General features: G+C 39.4%; 1 protein-coding gene across 4 annotated transcripts in view; it reads right to left on the bottom strand.

The window, feature by feature from the left end:
* Positions 1 to 14,901, bottom strand: part of RALGAPA2 (Ral GTPase activating protein catalytic subunit alpha 2) — a 381,676-nt gene that overhangs the window by 82,614 nt on the left and 284,161 nt on the right. The window contains exon 38 of one of the 4 annotated variants that reach the window (XM_037057017.1): positions 14,150 to 14,529. The exons of the other annotated variants lie outside the window; for them this stretch is intronic. The gene's annotated coding sequence lies outside the window, so the exon portion shown is untranslated. Of the gene's footprint in view, positions 1 to 14,149; positions 14,530 to 14,901 lie in introns of those variants that run through there. 4 annotated transcript variants of the gene reach the window in all.

Here is a 14,901-nt window from a genome sequence, read left to right as displayed (position 1 = left end):
CTATTCTACAGAGGTAGGTCATGACCATGAATATCTTTCCTACCACATAAAGTTCTCCTCTTTATTGCATAGGAAAGTTCTTACAAAAACTCTTGACCATAAAGATGAATTACTCATCTTTTTTTTAAAATAGACAAATGCTCTAAATTTGGTGACCTTTCCTGTGACGACAAGGGCTAAATTTACTAATGCATTCAGCAGGTATTTATTGAACAAATGTTTATTCTGTGGCAGGTGCTGAAGCTACATCCAGGGCTGGTATTCACCTGGAAAACACCAGCATGGGTGGTATCCTTCCCTTGTGGTACCTGATATCAAATATTTTGATATCATCCTTGAATGCATCAGTGAACAAAACAGACAAAAATCCTTTTGTCTGGGGGCACAACACGAGTAAAATGAGTAAGTAAATTAAAAGGTGATAGGGCTATGGAGAAAAGAAACAGCATAGGTGTGCCACAGGAGGTAGTGGGAAACGTGTATGCAGGTGTGGGTGAACTTTTCCCAGGGAGGCTGGGGAGAATTGGGGAGGAGGTAAGGGAGTGAGCCAGGTGGGCATCCTGGGAGCTGCATTCTAGGCAGAGGGAACTGAGCACTCAGACCTTCCCTGTAGGACTCTGGCCTTGACTCTGAGTGAGGAGGGGCCCCTGGAGAGTGTGAGCAGGACAGTAAGCAACTTGGTTCAAGTCACGTTTTAGTAAGTTGGCTCCGGCTGTTGTGTTGAGTTAGACTGGGGGCAGAGGTGGCGGTAGAAGCAGGAGACAAATGGTGCACCCTTAGACATACACCCTGTGTGTAGTAGATTCCACTGTTCCCCAAAAGTAAAAGGAGCAAAATGACACCAAGTGAGAGAGTAACTGCTATTTGAAAGAAAAATGCCACAGATGTATAACCTGAGAAGAAATGTTGAAAAATGCTGCCTTCATGTGGGAATTTATTGTTGAATATGGTGCATGCTTTCAGAAATTCTCTTATCTGTACCGTCAAAAAATTGCTGCTCTGGCTGGGTGGCTCAGTTGGTTGGAGCATTGTACTGTACACCAAAAGGTTGTAAGTTTGATCCCTGGTCGGGGGACATACCTAGGCTGCAGGTTTAATTCCCGGTCAGGGCACCTATCCAGATTGTGGGTTTGATTCCCAGTCAGGGAGTGTACAAGAGGCAAGTGATCGATGTTTCTCTCTCTCTCTAAAAAATCAATAAACATATCCTCCAGTGAGGATTTAAAAACAAAAACTTGTAGACAGAATTTTATAAGCTGTATTTAACCTTCCAAGTGAAGCCATTTTCAATCTTTATGTTCAAAAAATATAACAGTGCAACAACTGATATGACATCAGCAAGAATCTTCATAGAAATTGTGGCTAAGAATGAGTACAAGCATCATGATTTAGCAGCCCAAGACTGAGCTCTTCTGCTCTAGTGGGTCTGTATATCTTTACAAGCTGTGAAACCAAGTATTAAAATAAAAGGAGTTTAGAGGGACTCCTCAGAATCACTGCATCACAGACTATCAAACTTAAGGTTATAAAACTAATGCAGCACATGTAATCCCATTTCACTTGCTAAAATACCATTAATATCTCAGTAAATGCAAAACAACTTACTAGTAAATATAAAATACCTCCAGTTATTGTTTATTTCATCTTTATGACATCTTTTCAAATTCTCACTGTTGAGTACATTTTATGTCATAACACATTAGTATATTAGAACCTGCATATACTTTAAAATATAGACTTATACAAATGTTTGAATAGCATATTTGAAAGTTCTTTTTTCTTTTGATGGGTTATGAAATTAGAAAAAGACTGGAGAAACAAAGGTAGGAGTGGGCTCGAAGTGGGTGTCCTCACCAAACGAAGCAAGGACTGTTCTGCCACCTCCCTCTTCTCCTCTGGAACGGAAGGAAGAACAGCCACACACAAAAACAATGGAAGGCTCCTCTCCAGGAGCCCAGTCACTGAAATAAATGTGTCATCACTATGATATAGGTTACAGGCATTTATATAATCAATTGTACTCAGTTTATGAATATCTTTTTGTAAAACAAAATGAAAAAAATTGTGAAATTTCCAGCTTTTTGAGTTGTGGGTGACATACACATAAAAGAGACACTATTCAAAGATACGCAAAAATACAAGAACAATCTGACAATGCAACTAGAAATAATCTTTTCCCTTAGAGTTCCCATGACCATCTGATTCTCTTTATTCTATCTTATGTTTTAATTATTCAGCAAAAGCACATGGGCAGGTCTTTGTTAGAAAAGCGGTTGCATTCTACCCTATGTCCCAGTCTTATCACTATTGGCTGGGAAGCCTCTTGAGGACAGACAGGGCCCCTTAATCTCTACATCTTGCAGTGCTTGTATGTCCACACCAATGTTCGCTGTGAGAGGAACACAGAATATGACTGCTCTAAGTTACCATGGCACATGAGGCTGTGTCTGGGACCCAACTTGTTCGTCTGTACTGCTGGCATGACACAGGCACTTCTGATTATAGAGAATGAGTGGGGGTGCCAGGCCCTCCCCTCCACTCTTACATACACCCATCAGTCTGTTCCATGTATAATCCATTCATTTCTCAATCTATTCTTACAGAGAATATCCTCTTGCCAGTCTTACCCTGGGGTCTAGGTGTTGGGGACACAGCAGTGAATATAACAAAGTTCATACTCTCCATGCTAAGAAGGAAATGGTGAGACTGCCCAGAGAGAGGGTTTGCTATTTTAGAAAGCTTTCTGATGAGTAGCTTATGAGCAGAAAATGAAGGGAATGGAACGGGTGAGCTATGCAGATACCGGGGGAGGGAAGAGCATTCTTAGCACACATGTAGTTTCTGAGGCTGGAATGTTTGTGGGTCCTTATAGGATGCTGGCTTTTTCTGTGGGTGAGAATGGGAAGTAATTGGAGGGTTCTGAGCTATAACATGCTCTGATCTCTATTTTAGAAAAAACCAAAAAACAAAAAACAAACTCTGGCTCCTGGAGAGTTTTCCAGGGACAGCAAGGAACAGAGAGAAGCAGGAAGATTGGGAGGCTGCCGCCACACTGGCCCTGGGAGCCACAAGCACGAAGGTAAGTACAGCAGGCTGGGAATGATGGAGTTTTATGAAGCAGCTGGATTTGGGGTATGTTTTGAGGATTAACTCATTTTATCTGTTCTTTATTCCATAAATCCTTACAATAACCAGGCTGTGAGATATTATTATTCTCATTTTACAGGGACACTGTCAGAGGTAAAGATACTTGTTAACAGCAACAGAACTAATTATTTAAACTAAAACTGAAACCCAAGGTCTCTGTGAGGCCTGCTGTCACACATCGCACCTTACAATTCATCTGGCACTTGTAGGAAAACTGCTGCTGTGAAAGGAAGAGAATAGAGAATGTACAAGAATTGAGTCCTCACCACAGTCATTTCAGTTAGTGATGCTGCCTAATGTGAGACCTAGAAGAGGGCTGAAATTACTTTGGGGCTTCTAAAAAAAAAAGAAAAAGAAAAAAGTTTACTATCTTACTGAGTTACTAGTAGAATTTTAGTTAAACAACTGGTCTACACGACAAACTCACAAAGGAAATTAGGGTTCCCCAGTACACATATTCCAACAGTCACTCAAGCAGCTCTGAAACTCAGAAAGCACAGCTGATCTGACACCTTATTTAATCTTTGTGGCCTAAAGTGTGATAATTAGGGCAAATGAATCCAGACAAAAGGAGTGACTAAAGAGTATGGAAATGTACCTCAGAGGAAGCCAATAAATTAAAGTAAAAGCACATCTCGTGCTAATCTGATAAGAGCTAAGATCAACACTTGGAGAAGGCTGAAATTTTCCAAAAAGTGGAGTTTTTGTGAAATGTTTATGCATAAATATATTTCATTTGTCTGACAAAATTACAGAGCATAAATATGTACATAATCTGTACATTTTATAATGCAGCGTCCTGATGTGCATTATGTTGTTCCCTGCAGAGAATGTTTAGCCTGGTGGAGAGGCCTAAATTCTATTTTCCCAAATTAAAGAGTAGATAGTGTTTCTGAGACATTCTAAAATAGGCTCTTCTTTATTTAAAAGGTTCAAAACTCCCATGAAAATACTTAAAACACTTTACATCCCTTTCCTATATTCACAATAACACTGGTTTCTTGAGAGTAGAAATTCAATTTAACTAAGTTCAATTCCTTTAATTTTAAATATATGGAGGAAACACATATCCTATTTACTTCCTCAGTCAAGCTGAACTCTCATCAGGAAAATACATGATAATTTTCATCTTCTTCTGGGGAAAAGTTCTTAGATGTTAAAGGCAGAACATAATGGTGAGTAGCAGCAGCTCTCGCCATCAACTCCGCTCCTTTATTCCACTGAGGATGGCAGTTTGGATGGAGACCCCAAAATCTATTCCGTCCATCTGTTTTATTATTCTTAGAACAACTGTCAAAAGTTGCCTAGGGATCAAGTTGCAAACATACTAATTTGCCTTTGAAAAGTAGGCCCTGGGGGAATTCTGGAACTCTGCTTATAAATTCAGAATCCCATCGGCTAGCGAGCTTGCCTACCCTTTGTGGAGGTATGAGACTTTGCACTTCCAGGCACACATCTGCCTCAAAACTGGGATGCTGGATGCACTGATATACTTACATCCCACTTCATAGGCAAATAAGGGAGAACCAAAGGGGCTTGGCATATGAAGGGCTGGCTTGTTTCATGACCAGCAGGCACCGAGTTTTTAGGAGGCAGCCCCTTCATTGAACACTGATGGATTAAGGACCAAAGCTTTGTACTGTTAAATGAGTGGACACATTTTCTGTACTCTTGCACATCCTAGGACCAAATTAGAAAGACTGAAGTCTGAAATGAAGCGTTAGAAGAAATAAGCTAAGGAAAGAGAAATACCATAAACCACTAAGTATTGTATTGTTTCATTTTTCTGAAGTGATCCAAATGACAAGAGTATCATTCAGACATACATTGTATCTGATATAGGTTATACATAATAAGCAATGCCAAAGGGGGTGTCTGTTTAAAATAATTGTGGTGTTTTAAAATGTGCCATTGTTGGAAACAAAAGCAACTGTGTACCTCTCAAGATGGCTATGTTAAAGGCATGTACAAAATACAACATAAACATTAAAGTGTATCTTAACTCTCCAGTGGCTTGCATACTGGATACCCAACTCTTGCGAGGTGGGGGGCGTTAATAGGGTTGGGGGAGTGGGATGAGGAAAGGAGACTAGATGGGCACTGGCACTGATCCTCAGAGCTTCCATCTTTTCTTCCCCTACCCTGGCCTCAATATTCTTTATGAAGTCTCAGGGAATAAAGTCAAATGCTTTCAAAGTATAGGACCTCAGAAATGGATTTGAAGTATAACGTTCAAAGTTCCCATTTTAGAGTTTGGTTAAATTCCACAGAGCAAAGTAGAAAGGACATCCTTTCAAGGCTAACATGATGTCATTTGAGTTGTACTCACCCACATACTACCTTCTGCTTTGATTTAAAAATTTACTTGAATGTGTTGCAAATTACTCCTGCTCAGAAGCCTGCTGGGAGCTTGCTGCATACACTAAGGCAGACAGGCACAGAAGGGCTCTCAACATTTGGATTTGCCTGCTTTGTCCTTCTTTGGCTTTGCACAATCTCTTATTATAATAAGGCATGCTTTATCCTTTTTTGGAGATTTGAATAACAGAAAGTCTCACTTTCAAATATATTGCTTATAATCCCAGGGTCTACTAAATGTTCTGCGGATGCTGTTTATAGCATTATGTTCCTTTCAAAACAGGATTGATAATTAGTAAACTGAAATTCGATTAATGTTGGATTAAGAGGTTCTGATGTCTCGCTTCAATGTGTTATTTCAGTCTGTGGGCACTGGAAGAGATTGTTCTTAGGAAACTTGTTTCCAGAATGGGGAGAGGAATTTAAAACCCTAATTTTTAAAAAAGAGAATTCAGTTTTATTTAAGTTTGTAATGTAGGATTCAGTTTTTTTCTCACTCTTTTTTGTTTGGTTTCTTACTTTGAAGCTTGAGCCAATGAATTAACTATTTGAGAGAGAAGAAAATAAACTAGAAATAATTCTTTCTCCAAAAATGTCAGTGGTGAGCCCTTCCTGGTTATGGCAGAGTAACCTGGCATGGGTAAATGGCCTAGACAGTCTCACCTCTCATTAGGCCCAAGTACAGAATTCTGAGAATATGAAGATCTCTGAAAACAAAGGACCTGTCTGATATAAATGTCAAAGCCAGTGAAAATGACCACAGATAATATTTGAAGTAAAGATTTAAAATTAATACCACTTTTACCCTTTAAAGTTAAGGTTAGGGATATCTCTTTCAGTTTCGTTAGGATTCTAAAGAAGCCTGTAACGGCCAGAATTTCTTCCTTGCTCCACGGCCAGAAGATTCCATGTTTCTTCCTCACCTGTGCTTTTAAATTTGTAATTTTGTTTGTATACTGCTGAAGAGTGTGGGAGAATCAGGAATAATAGCTCCCTTTGAAGCTATGCCATTTCCAACCTAACCATCTGAATGCTAGAGAAATATTGTCATTTATGAATGACCTTCTGCTCTTTGAATATTCAGACATTAATAAATGTTAAATGCCTAGAAATCCTAGCAGTATTATGAACAAAGGTAGTAGGGTCAGCAAATTCCCTCTTGCCTGCTTTTGACATAATGACCATTTCCACTTTTCTAACAGCAATATGTATTTGGGAACAACAGTGGAATTTGTGTCATCATGACCAAATGATTATGGTGCAAACCCGAGATTCTTCTGGGGCCCAGCAGGCTTCTGGTCCCTATGGAAACGAAACCTCACATATTGTCCTCCACTCAGCTGGAGGACAGAGCCAGGGAGGCTTTTGTGCTCAGTGAGATTTCTTCTACAACCTCCCCAAATCAGACCCTAGCGCTTCCTCCTGACTCCACTCTAATTGAGATGCAAATTAATCTCTCTGGCTGATTACACTTCCCTTAAAGCTACTGACAAATGCAGCTGTAACCAGAGTTTGCAGACTTTCCAACAAGTGACTTCAGCTGTCAGTATTTGCATGACCAGCCAAGGCCCAGCCTGCTCCAGATCTCAGACGTGTGGAGAGCTTCCCTTAGGCATTGCAGGCGTTTTATTTACATGTATAAAATTTACATACAATTAAGGATTTAAAAAACCCCACAACTATGTTCCTAGGATTTAGAAATAGATTCTGTCACAAACATTCTTTAAGGCATTTCCTGACAATACTTTCTTACTTTGAACTGGTTATTCCCCTCCCTCGTGGCCATGGCTTTAATGGCAACATTAGGTTTCCTTCCACTTCCTTCTTGTCTGTAAATTTTCTGACTTTAACACTGTTTAGATTCAATCTCTCTTTCTAAAACTAAATAAATTTATTGCTCTATGGAAATAGGATCATTGAACAACCTTCACTTACTTTGCATGGTTCTTAATAAGATTCCATTAATTTCAAAATCAAACATGAATTTATCATTTTAACTGTCAGAATTTTCACATAAATATCCTTCAATGACTTTTGGGGTAGTAACAGAATGATTATTATTTAGAATGCAACAGAGTGTTAATTTTATTCAATATAAAGAAAAATACACACAAAATTTCATTTTTTAGTAAAAGTTCTACCATTTTTTCTCTTGAATACTACTATGTATTTTTTTTTGCCAGTGTAGTCCACCCAAGAATATTGAGTACTCCCTATGTGCAAAGTGCTGTTCTAAGTGTTAGAGAGCCAGCAGTCAACTAAACATTCAAAAAAGAAATTAAAAGGACTTAAAAAAACTATAGATACATACATACACACATATTCTATTTATAGAGCAATATTTCTTGGAAGATTAAGGTTTTCAATTTTGAAAAAATTGCAAGTTTATACTTATAAAATTTATAATTTTTTAATAAAATTGTAAGTTTACAAAATAAAAAAAATTGCCTTATGTTTTCTGAAAACTTTTTTTTACCAAATTATCTGCCCCCCTCCCTTTCTGTTCCTATGCACACACATACACATATACTCACTCATGATGTACTAGGAGGTGCATGTGAGAGAGAGATCAACAGAATGGAAACAAGCCCTGGCTAGGCAATTTACAGTATAACTGGGAGAGAAGAGGTTAAAGGAAGGCCCTGTCTGGCAAGGAGAACTATATTTATGAAGCTAGATGGCTACAGGACAGTGAGGGATCTATGTCACAGGAGAGACCCAAAAGGAGCCTTGGGGTTGGGGGACAGCAAAGTGGCCAAGAGGGGAATCATAAGGGGAGTCATTACTGTACTCTAAGGCTGCACAGTGGGAAGGAGCACATTTCTGTAAAGGACTGGTGAAGACAGGGAAGACCAAACAACCACAGATCGGAAAGTGGGAAGAGAGGAGGAAAGCTGGGGTGGTTATTGATATTTCCTTAACCATGACGTCAGCCTTGTTTCTATACAGACTGCTAGATTTACAGTAACTTTTCTTGAAAGAAAAAGCAGTCTCCGGCCTTTATTTTAACATCTGCTATGGCAAAAAGTAAATACTTCATGAGACCTAACTCCACAGTTGGGTGGTTCCAGTTTTCACAAAAGCTTTAAAACTCTGATATTGCCCTGGCTGGGTGGCTCATTGGTTGGAGCTTTGTCTGTTTGATTCTGGGTCAGGGCACATACCTAAGTTGTGGGTTTGATCCCATCAGGGTGTGTACTGGAGGCAACTGATTGATGTTTCTCTCTGACATGGATGTTTCTGTTTCTCTCTACTTTCCCCTCTCTTTAAAATCAATAAACATATCCTTGGGTGAGGATTAAAAAAATAAACTAAAACTGTAAAATCATTGTAGTTATGATAATAACTACAATAATACTCACTGGGCTCTCATGAAGGACCAGGAGCAGACACCATGCTGGTGGCACCTGGTGTCAGGCTTCAGCATGGGAGAGACGTCAATGGGCCAGGCCAGAGCGAGCAGGAGAGTGCATAGCTTATAAAGAGGCTGACTGCTACCAGCAGAAAGGAGGACCAGGTAGGGTCAGAGGTTTTGATTCCTAAGAGAAGTCAGAAATCTAGATTTTTTAAAAAAGAAAATCTCCCAATTTTTTGGTGTGGCTGACAACCTCAGTTTTTATAAATAATGCTGGAAGCCAACTGAAGTTTAAACAAAGCCCATCTGGGGGCTGGATTCAGCCTGCAGGTTTTGTAGGCTCTGGGTTTTGAATGTTTGCCTTGACACTGAGTTAACAGATGCTTCCTGATTTCTGCTGTTCATTGGTCCCAGTTCTACAGCCTCATCTTCTCTTTAAAAGCCCACTAGGTTCCTGAAACAACTCCTTGGTTGTTATGATTCCCTGAGACCTAAGGTGCAATGGTCCTCACGTGGAGGTCTCCCTTACAACATGGCCCCAGAGTGGGCGCACCACCTTTCACAATGTGACCCGAAGCCGGGAGAGTGAGGGGATGATGTCTGTGTTCCTGTGATTCCTGCGACCCAGATCTCATGTTCCTTGTGCTGTGGTCTTAGACAATGCAGTGTGCTTCGCCACTACATCACCCTCTTTGTCTTGTTTCAAATTTATGCTCAACCAAAACCCTCAGATGTTGTCACAAGTGACTGACTAGCACATACTATTTGTATCAACCTCATCCTGTACTCACACAGTTAACTATCTACACCCAAGTCATGGCATCACAATCTAACCTCCTAAATCTCACTTTGTTGGTTTGGGTCTGGCAGTCTCATCTGAGACAATCCTAATTTCTAACTTTGCCATTATGAAATTAAGTTAACCCTCTCACTTTTCTTACGAATAGTATTTTGATAAAAATGTATTCTAGACCTTTGTGAAAGCTGCCGATAAAAAAGTCGTTGAATAGAAGAGGATTTGAGCAGAGCTATGGTACATACACTGTGCCACAGACACAATGGCCCCAGTCAATTGGTGGTCCATGAACTCACACATTTTAGGTTTAGCCATAGTGAAGTCACTCAGCTCCCATTGGCACATATTTCTTTTGCCTCTCTGCCAGATGATTACGACACTTTATCTTGTATTTTACTGAAATTAAGATTCATAAACTTTCTCTAACCTCTGAGAATAGTAATCTTATCAAACACAATGAGTATTTGAAATATTTTATTTTCTGTGAACGCTTTCTGGAAGAATCACAAGCCATTTAATAATCTAGTTTAACAATTTAACAAGGAATTCATGCAACGTCCCAAAATTCACCCTTTAATTCTTTGAAATGAGGAAAATATTTTCCCATTTTCAATTCTGGGTATATCCTTTCTACACATGATTTATTAAAAATTTTTCTTTTTGTGGTTCTGAGATGACTGTTGTAGACTTGTTCTAAAACTAACATACATGGCCTTGAAGGCTGGATCTTACCTGCAGGGGCCAATTCTCTTTACATGAAGATGATGGAGGACAACTGGGATTCAGGTTAACAATAACCACCTTCTGTCAACACAGGGCAAAGCTCCTCTTTTAATCCTGATGACCATAGTTTAAATATGAAGTTATCAGACTTCACTCTTTGCAACTACACTGTTCTTACATGCCTTCCCTTTTTCTTTCTCAGATAGTTTGCATTTTATAATAAAAAGCTCTCACTTTTTACTCCCTTTTATCGCCTCAATCCAGGTATGGAAATGTGCCTTTTTTCCCCCTCTGAACTCAACTTTTTGAAGTGTGCTTCCATAGCATGGTACAGGTCTACTTGTATCTCTCCCATTCTTATACAAACTCCACTCAAAGTCACAAATCTAATCTTTTAAATTGCTAAGGAATGGCTCCAAAATAGTGGTCCCATTCTTTTGCTTCCTCTGTGTTCTGAGAGATGAGATTGTTTGCCAGCCAAGAATTTATCAATGCTTGTTGCCTTTAGTAGAATGTACCTTCAAGCTAACTTTGAGTAGTGTGAATCCCTATTACAACTATATTTTGCCTTTGGGCCTGTTTATAAACGTGAATTAGAAAAGCACTGTGCACGGCCTCCTGTTTGGAGTATCATTCCATGCTGGCTGCCGTTCTTCAACTCAGACCCCTCCTGTGCATTTCCCATCCTTAGGCACCACCAACCCCTTCCTTTTTGTTAACTTTTCAGTTATCTGCCGTTATCTGAAATGTTTTTTGCTTCTCTCCTTGGAATAATTCAGTTCTAGGTCCTATTATACCCAATTCTTTAGTGAAGACTTGAGGCTGCTACAAGTGGCCATGCACACAACCTCCTAGGAGCTTGTGTCTTGCTTGTGTTTACTCTGGTGAAGTTAAAGCTTCATTCTCTTCTCCTTGCTTTGCTGAGATACTATTCTCTCCTTTTCCTCCCCTTCTCTCCCCTTACCTCCTCCACCTAAGCCTAGTCTTCCACTGTGATGTTCTAAAAAGTTCTGTCTTTAATCCTCTTCTCATCACCCTCTGCACTCCAACAAGTCTAGCCGTTTCCACACTGAATTAATCTACCTGCTTTACATAGGTACCCAATCGATTCCCCTGCCACTCTCTGAGGTTAGGCCCTCACTTACTCTTTGAACTCCTCCCACTGCCCCTGAAATGCCTTCATCCCCTCTATCCTGGGCGTGACTCCCACACTCTGCTGTATGAAGCATCTGTGGTTCTCAAAAATGTGACGTACTTTTTCAGAGCTTAGTCCATGAGTAACTATTGTCCCCTTACTTGGAATATTTTGTTCATATATTTATTCCTAGTGGCTAGGACAATGCCTGGTACATGGCAAGGACATAGTGAATGTTGGCAAATGCTTAACTGGTGCTGCATGGCAAAATAAACCACATGGTACCACTTGTCTCATTTTCATATACTTTCTTAACTATATGGAGACAAATGGAGGAAATTAAGGGTCTTCTCGGAAAAAAGAAAAAGAAAAAAGAAAAAAGATCATGCTGGACAGCCAAGAAACAGGACTGTTACATCTCTAGGGAGAAGGACCACTTTTGAAGGTGTGTAAATTGAGAATAAAACTTAGCAATATGAAGAAGTCATGAGTGTAAGACAGAAGCTCTAGTATTATCAAATATATCTGCTAATTGTAAATGAAACTAAATTTCACATGTGAAAGAATGAGGTAAAAAATCACTTTTCTTAGGCACCCCAGCTCTCTCAGTCAAATGCTGATACTTCCAGGGAACAGAGATGGCAAGTGCCATTGAGACTATTGTTTTGTTGAAGTGGACGTTTATTTTAAAACACCACCATCTGTCTGATTTTGGGTAACCTCCTTCTAATGGGCACAATACATATTGTGTGCAATCTTTTCCCTGAAATAAGTTATCTGAGGAAGAGAATGAAAACGCTGGCTCAAACGGTTTTGGGAACTTCTATTAGCTGACCATGTTTTGATTTTGGAATCTTTAGTTGGTTTGGGAACTGTAAACATGACATGTGGCAAGCTTCCCATTTATAATACTCTAGGCACAGAAACAGGCCCTCTGATTGCCCACAAGGGATAAAAAAAGCAGATGGCAGGTGAGTTTGGCCTTCGTCACTCAGAAGAGCAGTGGTCACAGGACGAAGGCTTCACTTGACAGATTTGATTTAGTCTGCTGAGGAAGTTACCAGAAAACCCAGAAGGAACAAAGGAGCTAGGCTGAAATGTTACTGAGGGTACTTTCCAAACACATCGCTACTGTGCTAACACTTTTTTTATCATGTAAGTTGAGGGTATTTTTCAGTCTCCTATGAGCCTTTACCACTCAGGTCCAATGATTATTTAGCCAATGCTACCCCAAATAAGAAATCCTTTGATATAGGTTCTAAGTTGGATGTACTGCCAAAAACATCCTAAAATTTAAGGGGGAAAAAAAGCAAATCCATTTCAACAATGCTCCCAGTCCTCAGCTTAATAGGAAATATTGCATTTTCTTGAACACCACTAAACAAAACTGATAAGAAAACACCCACGTGTCTAGACTGAATCTTAACTGACACCATTCTAAGGCAGTGAAGTACATAATCATTAGCTGGAGAGAGACAGGGGAGAATAACTACTGAAAACTAACTCTAATGGCTCTTTATCATCAGGTCCAATTTTTAGTTATCTATGGTCAATACACAAAAGCACATGCTTCTTTTTTAGAGGATTTAAAGAATGTCTGAACTACAGCATGCCCTTTCTTCACAAAATAGTCATTTGGATACCTAGAAAGCAAATGACATTTGGATGAAATGACCAGTTTGACAATGTTCTACTTAACAATTGTAATCTAAATATTAGAAATAAAATAAGAACACAGCATTGTCCATATAAATTGGCCTGTGTTGACAAAGAAATTTCACTTTCTTCGCCAACACTCATTACTGTATCTAATATTGCCAGGGTGGGAAAAGATTAAAATTCAAAATTCCAAGTTTGGTTTCTTGGAATTCCAAGTACCACTTCCCTACCATCATAATATTGGAAAAAATCATAAGGTGCATTATCCTAAGTTGGTATCCTCTATATTAGCCAACAATTTACCTTGAAAGTGATGACATAGAAGAAAAAGGAAATAAAGAGTGACCCATAGTTCATTTTCCTGCTAGTCCTTCTTTACTTATCAGTAAACTGAAAGTACAGATTTAGTAAAATATGTGCATATAAAGAGTGAAATAAAAAGAGATAATTTAGGTTTCTTTATTTAAAGATTTTATTTATTTACCTTAGAGGGAAAGGGAAGGGGAGAGAGAGAGAGAGAGAGAGAGAGAGAGAGAGAGAGATCAATGTATGGTTGCCTCTTGTGCATCCCCTGCCAGGAACCGGGAACTGGCCTGCAACCCAGGCATGTGCCCTGACTGGGAATCGAACCGTGATCATTTGGTTCGCAGGCCCGTACTCAATCCACTGAGCTACACCAGCCAGGGCGAGATAATTAAGTTTTATGCAGTGTTTATTAGTTATGCATGGTTCTGGTAAGAATAAAATATATCCATGTATGAGTTATGAAATATAAACTGTAATTCTGGTGATTCCATATGAGTTAAAATTTTTTATATTTGCAATTAAACTGGCATTATACTATACATAGAATGATTAAAATTAATGTTAATAATTTAAAGTTCAACATTTTTTACTTAAAATGATATCAAACAATTAAGAATACCAAAACCAGTCAAGAGAAAAGCCACAGAAGAATGGAAAATGTTTTATATTTTAGCATCTGTAAAGTCATTTTTCCCTTCTTTTTGAACAAGCAGTTCATAAAGTACAAACAATTTCATTCTGCATTTGGACCCACAGGTTATGTAGCTAGATATGGTTTCAGGTATGTCCAAACTATTAATGATCTTCTCAGCCCGTAGGGGGCTTGCAGAGGCTTGTGGTGGTAGCCCCTAAACTTTCTCCCCACCTATGGCCCTGATTCACGCAGCCTTGATGCTATTCTGACATTAGAACTTGCAAAGCAGGCACCATGAAGTTAAAGGGTTAGGGAAGCTAGGCTTTCTCAGGTACCACCCTGAAAACCATCTCTGCTGGAAGCTTGCTCTTCTGCCTGCCATAGGCAGCCTGATGGACTTGACCATGCATAAAATTCTAAAAAAAAAAAACCAAACAAACCCAAGTTTACCACCTGAGAATACCCTCATACTTGCTAAGTGTTCTCTGCATGGAATACTGCCCTACTGCCTGGGGACAGATTCTCTCTCATCCCTCCAATCTCAGCCTATTTGCTCTCTCCAAGGAGGACTTTTCCCTATGGTTTAACCCCTTCCCCCAACCATCTCCCCCACCTTGTAGCTGTTTTACAGAATTTATCAGCTTATTTGTTTCTCTATCAAGCACAGGCCCAGAAGCTTAATTGTTTTGGTTCCCATGTACCTAGAGCCCCTAGTACTGGGCTCGATATTTCTGGAGCCCACACTATTTGGTAAGTCAATACCATGAACAGTGTTTCTCAAAATTCAA

Source organism: Sturnira hondurensis, unplaced genomic scaffold (genome assembly GCF_014824575.4).
Source record: "Sturnira hondurensis isolate 20B ecotype Veracruz unplaced genomic scaffold, ASM1482457v3 Scaffold0009244, whole genome shotgun sequence".
Classification (NCBI taxonomy): Eukaryota; Metazoa; Chordata; class Mammalia; order Chiroptera; family Phyllostomidae; genus Sturnira; species Sturnira hondurensis.
This window is presented reverse-complemented; position numbering and strand designations above follow the sequence as displayed.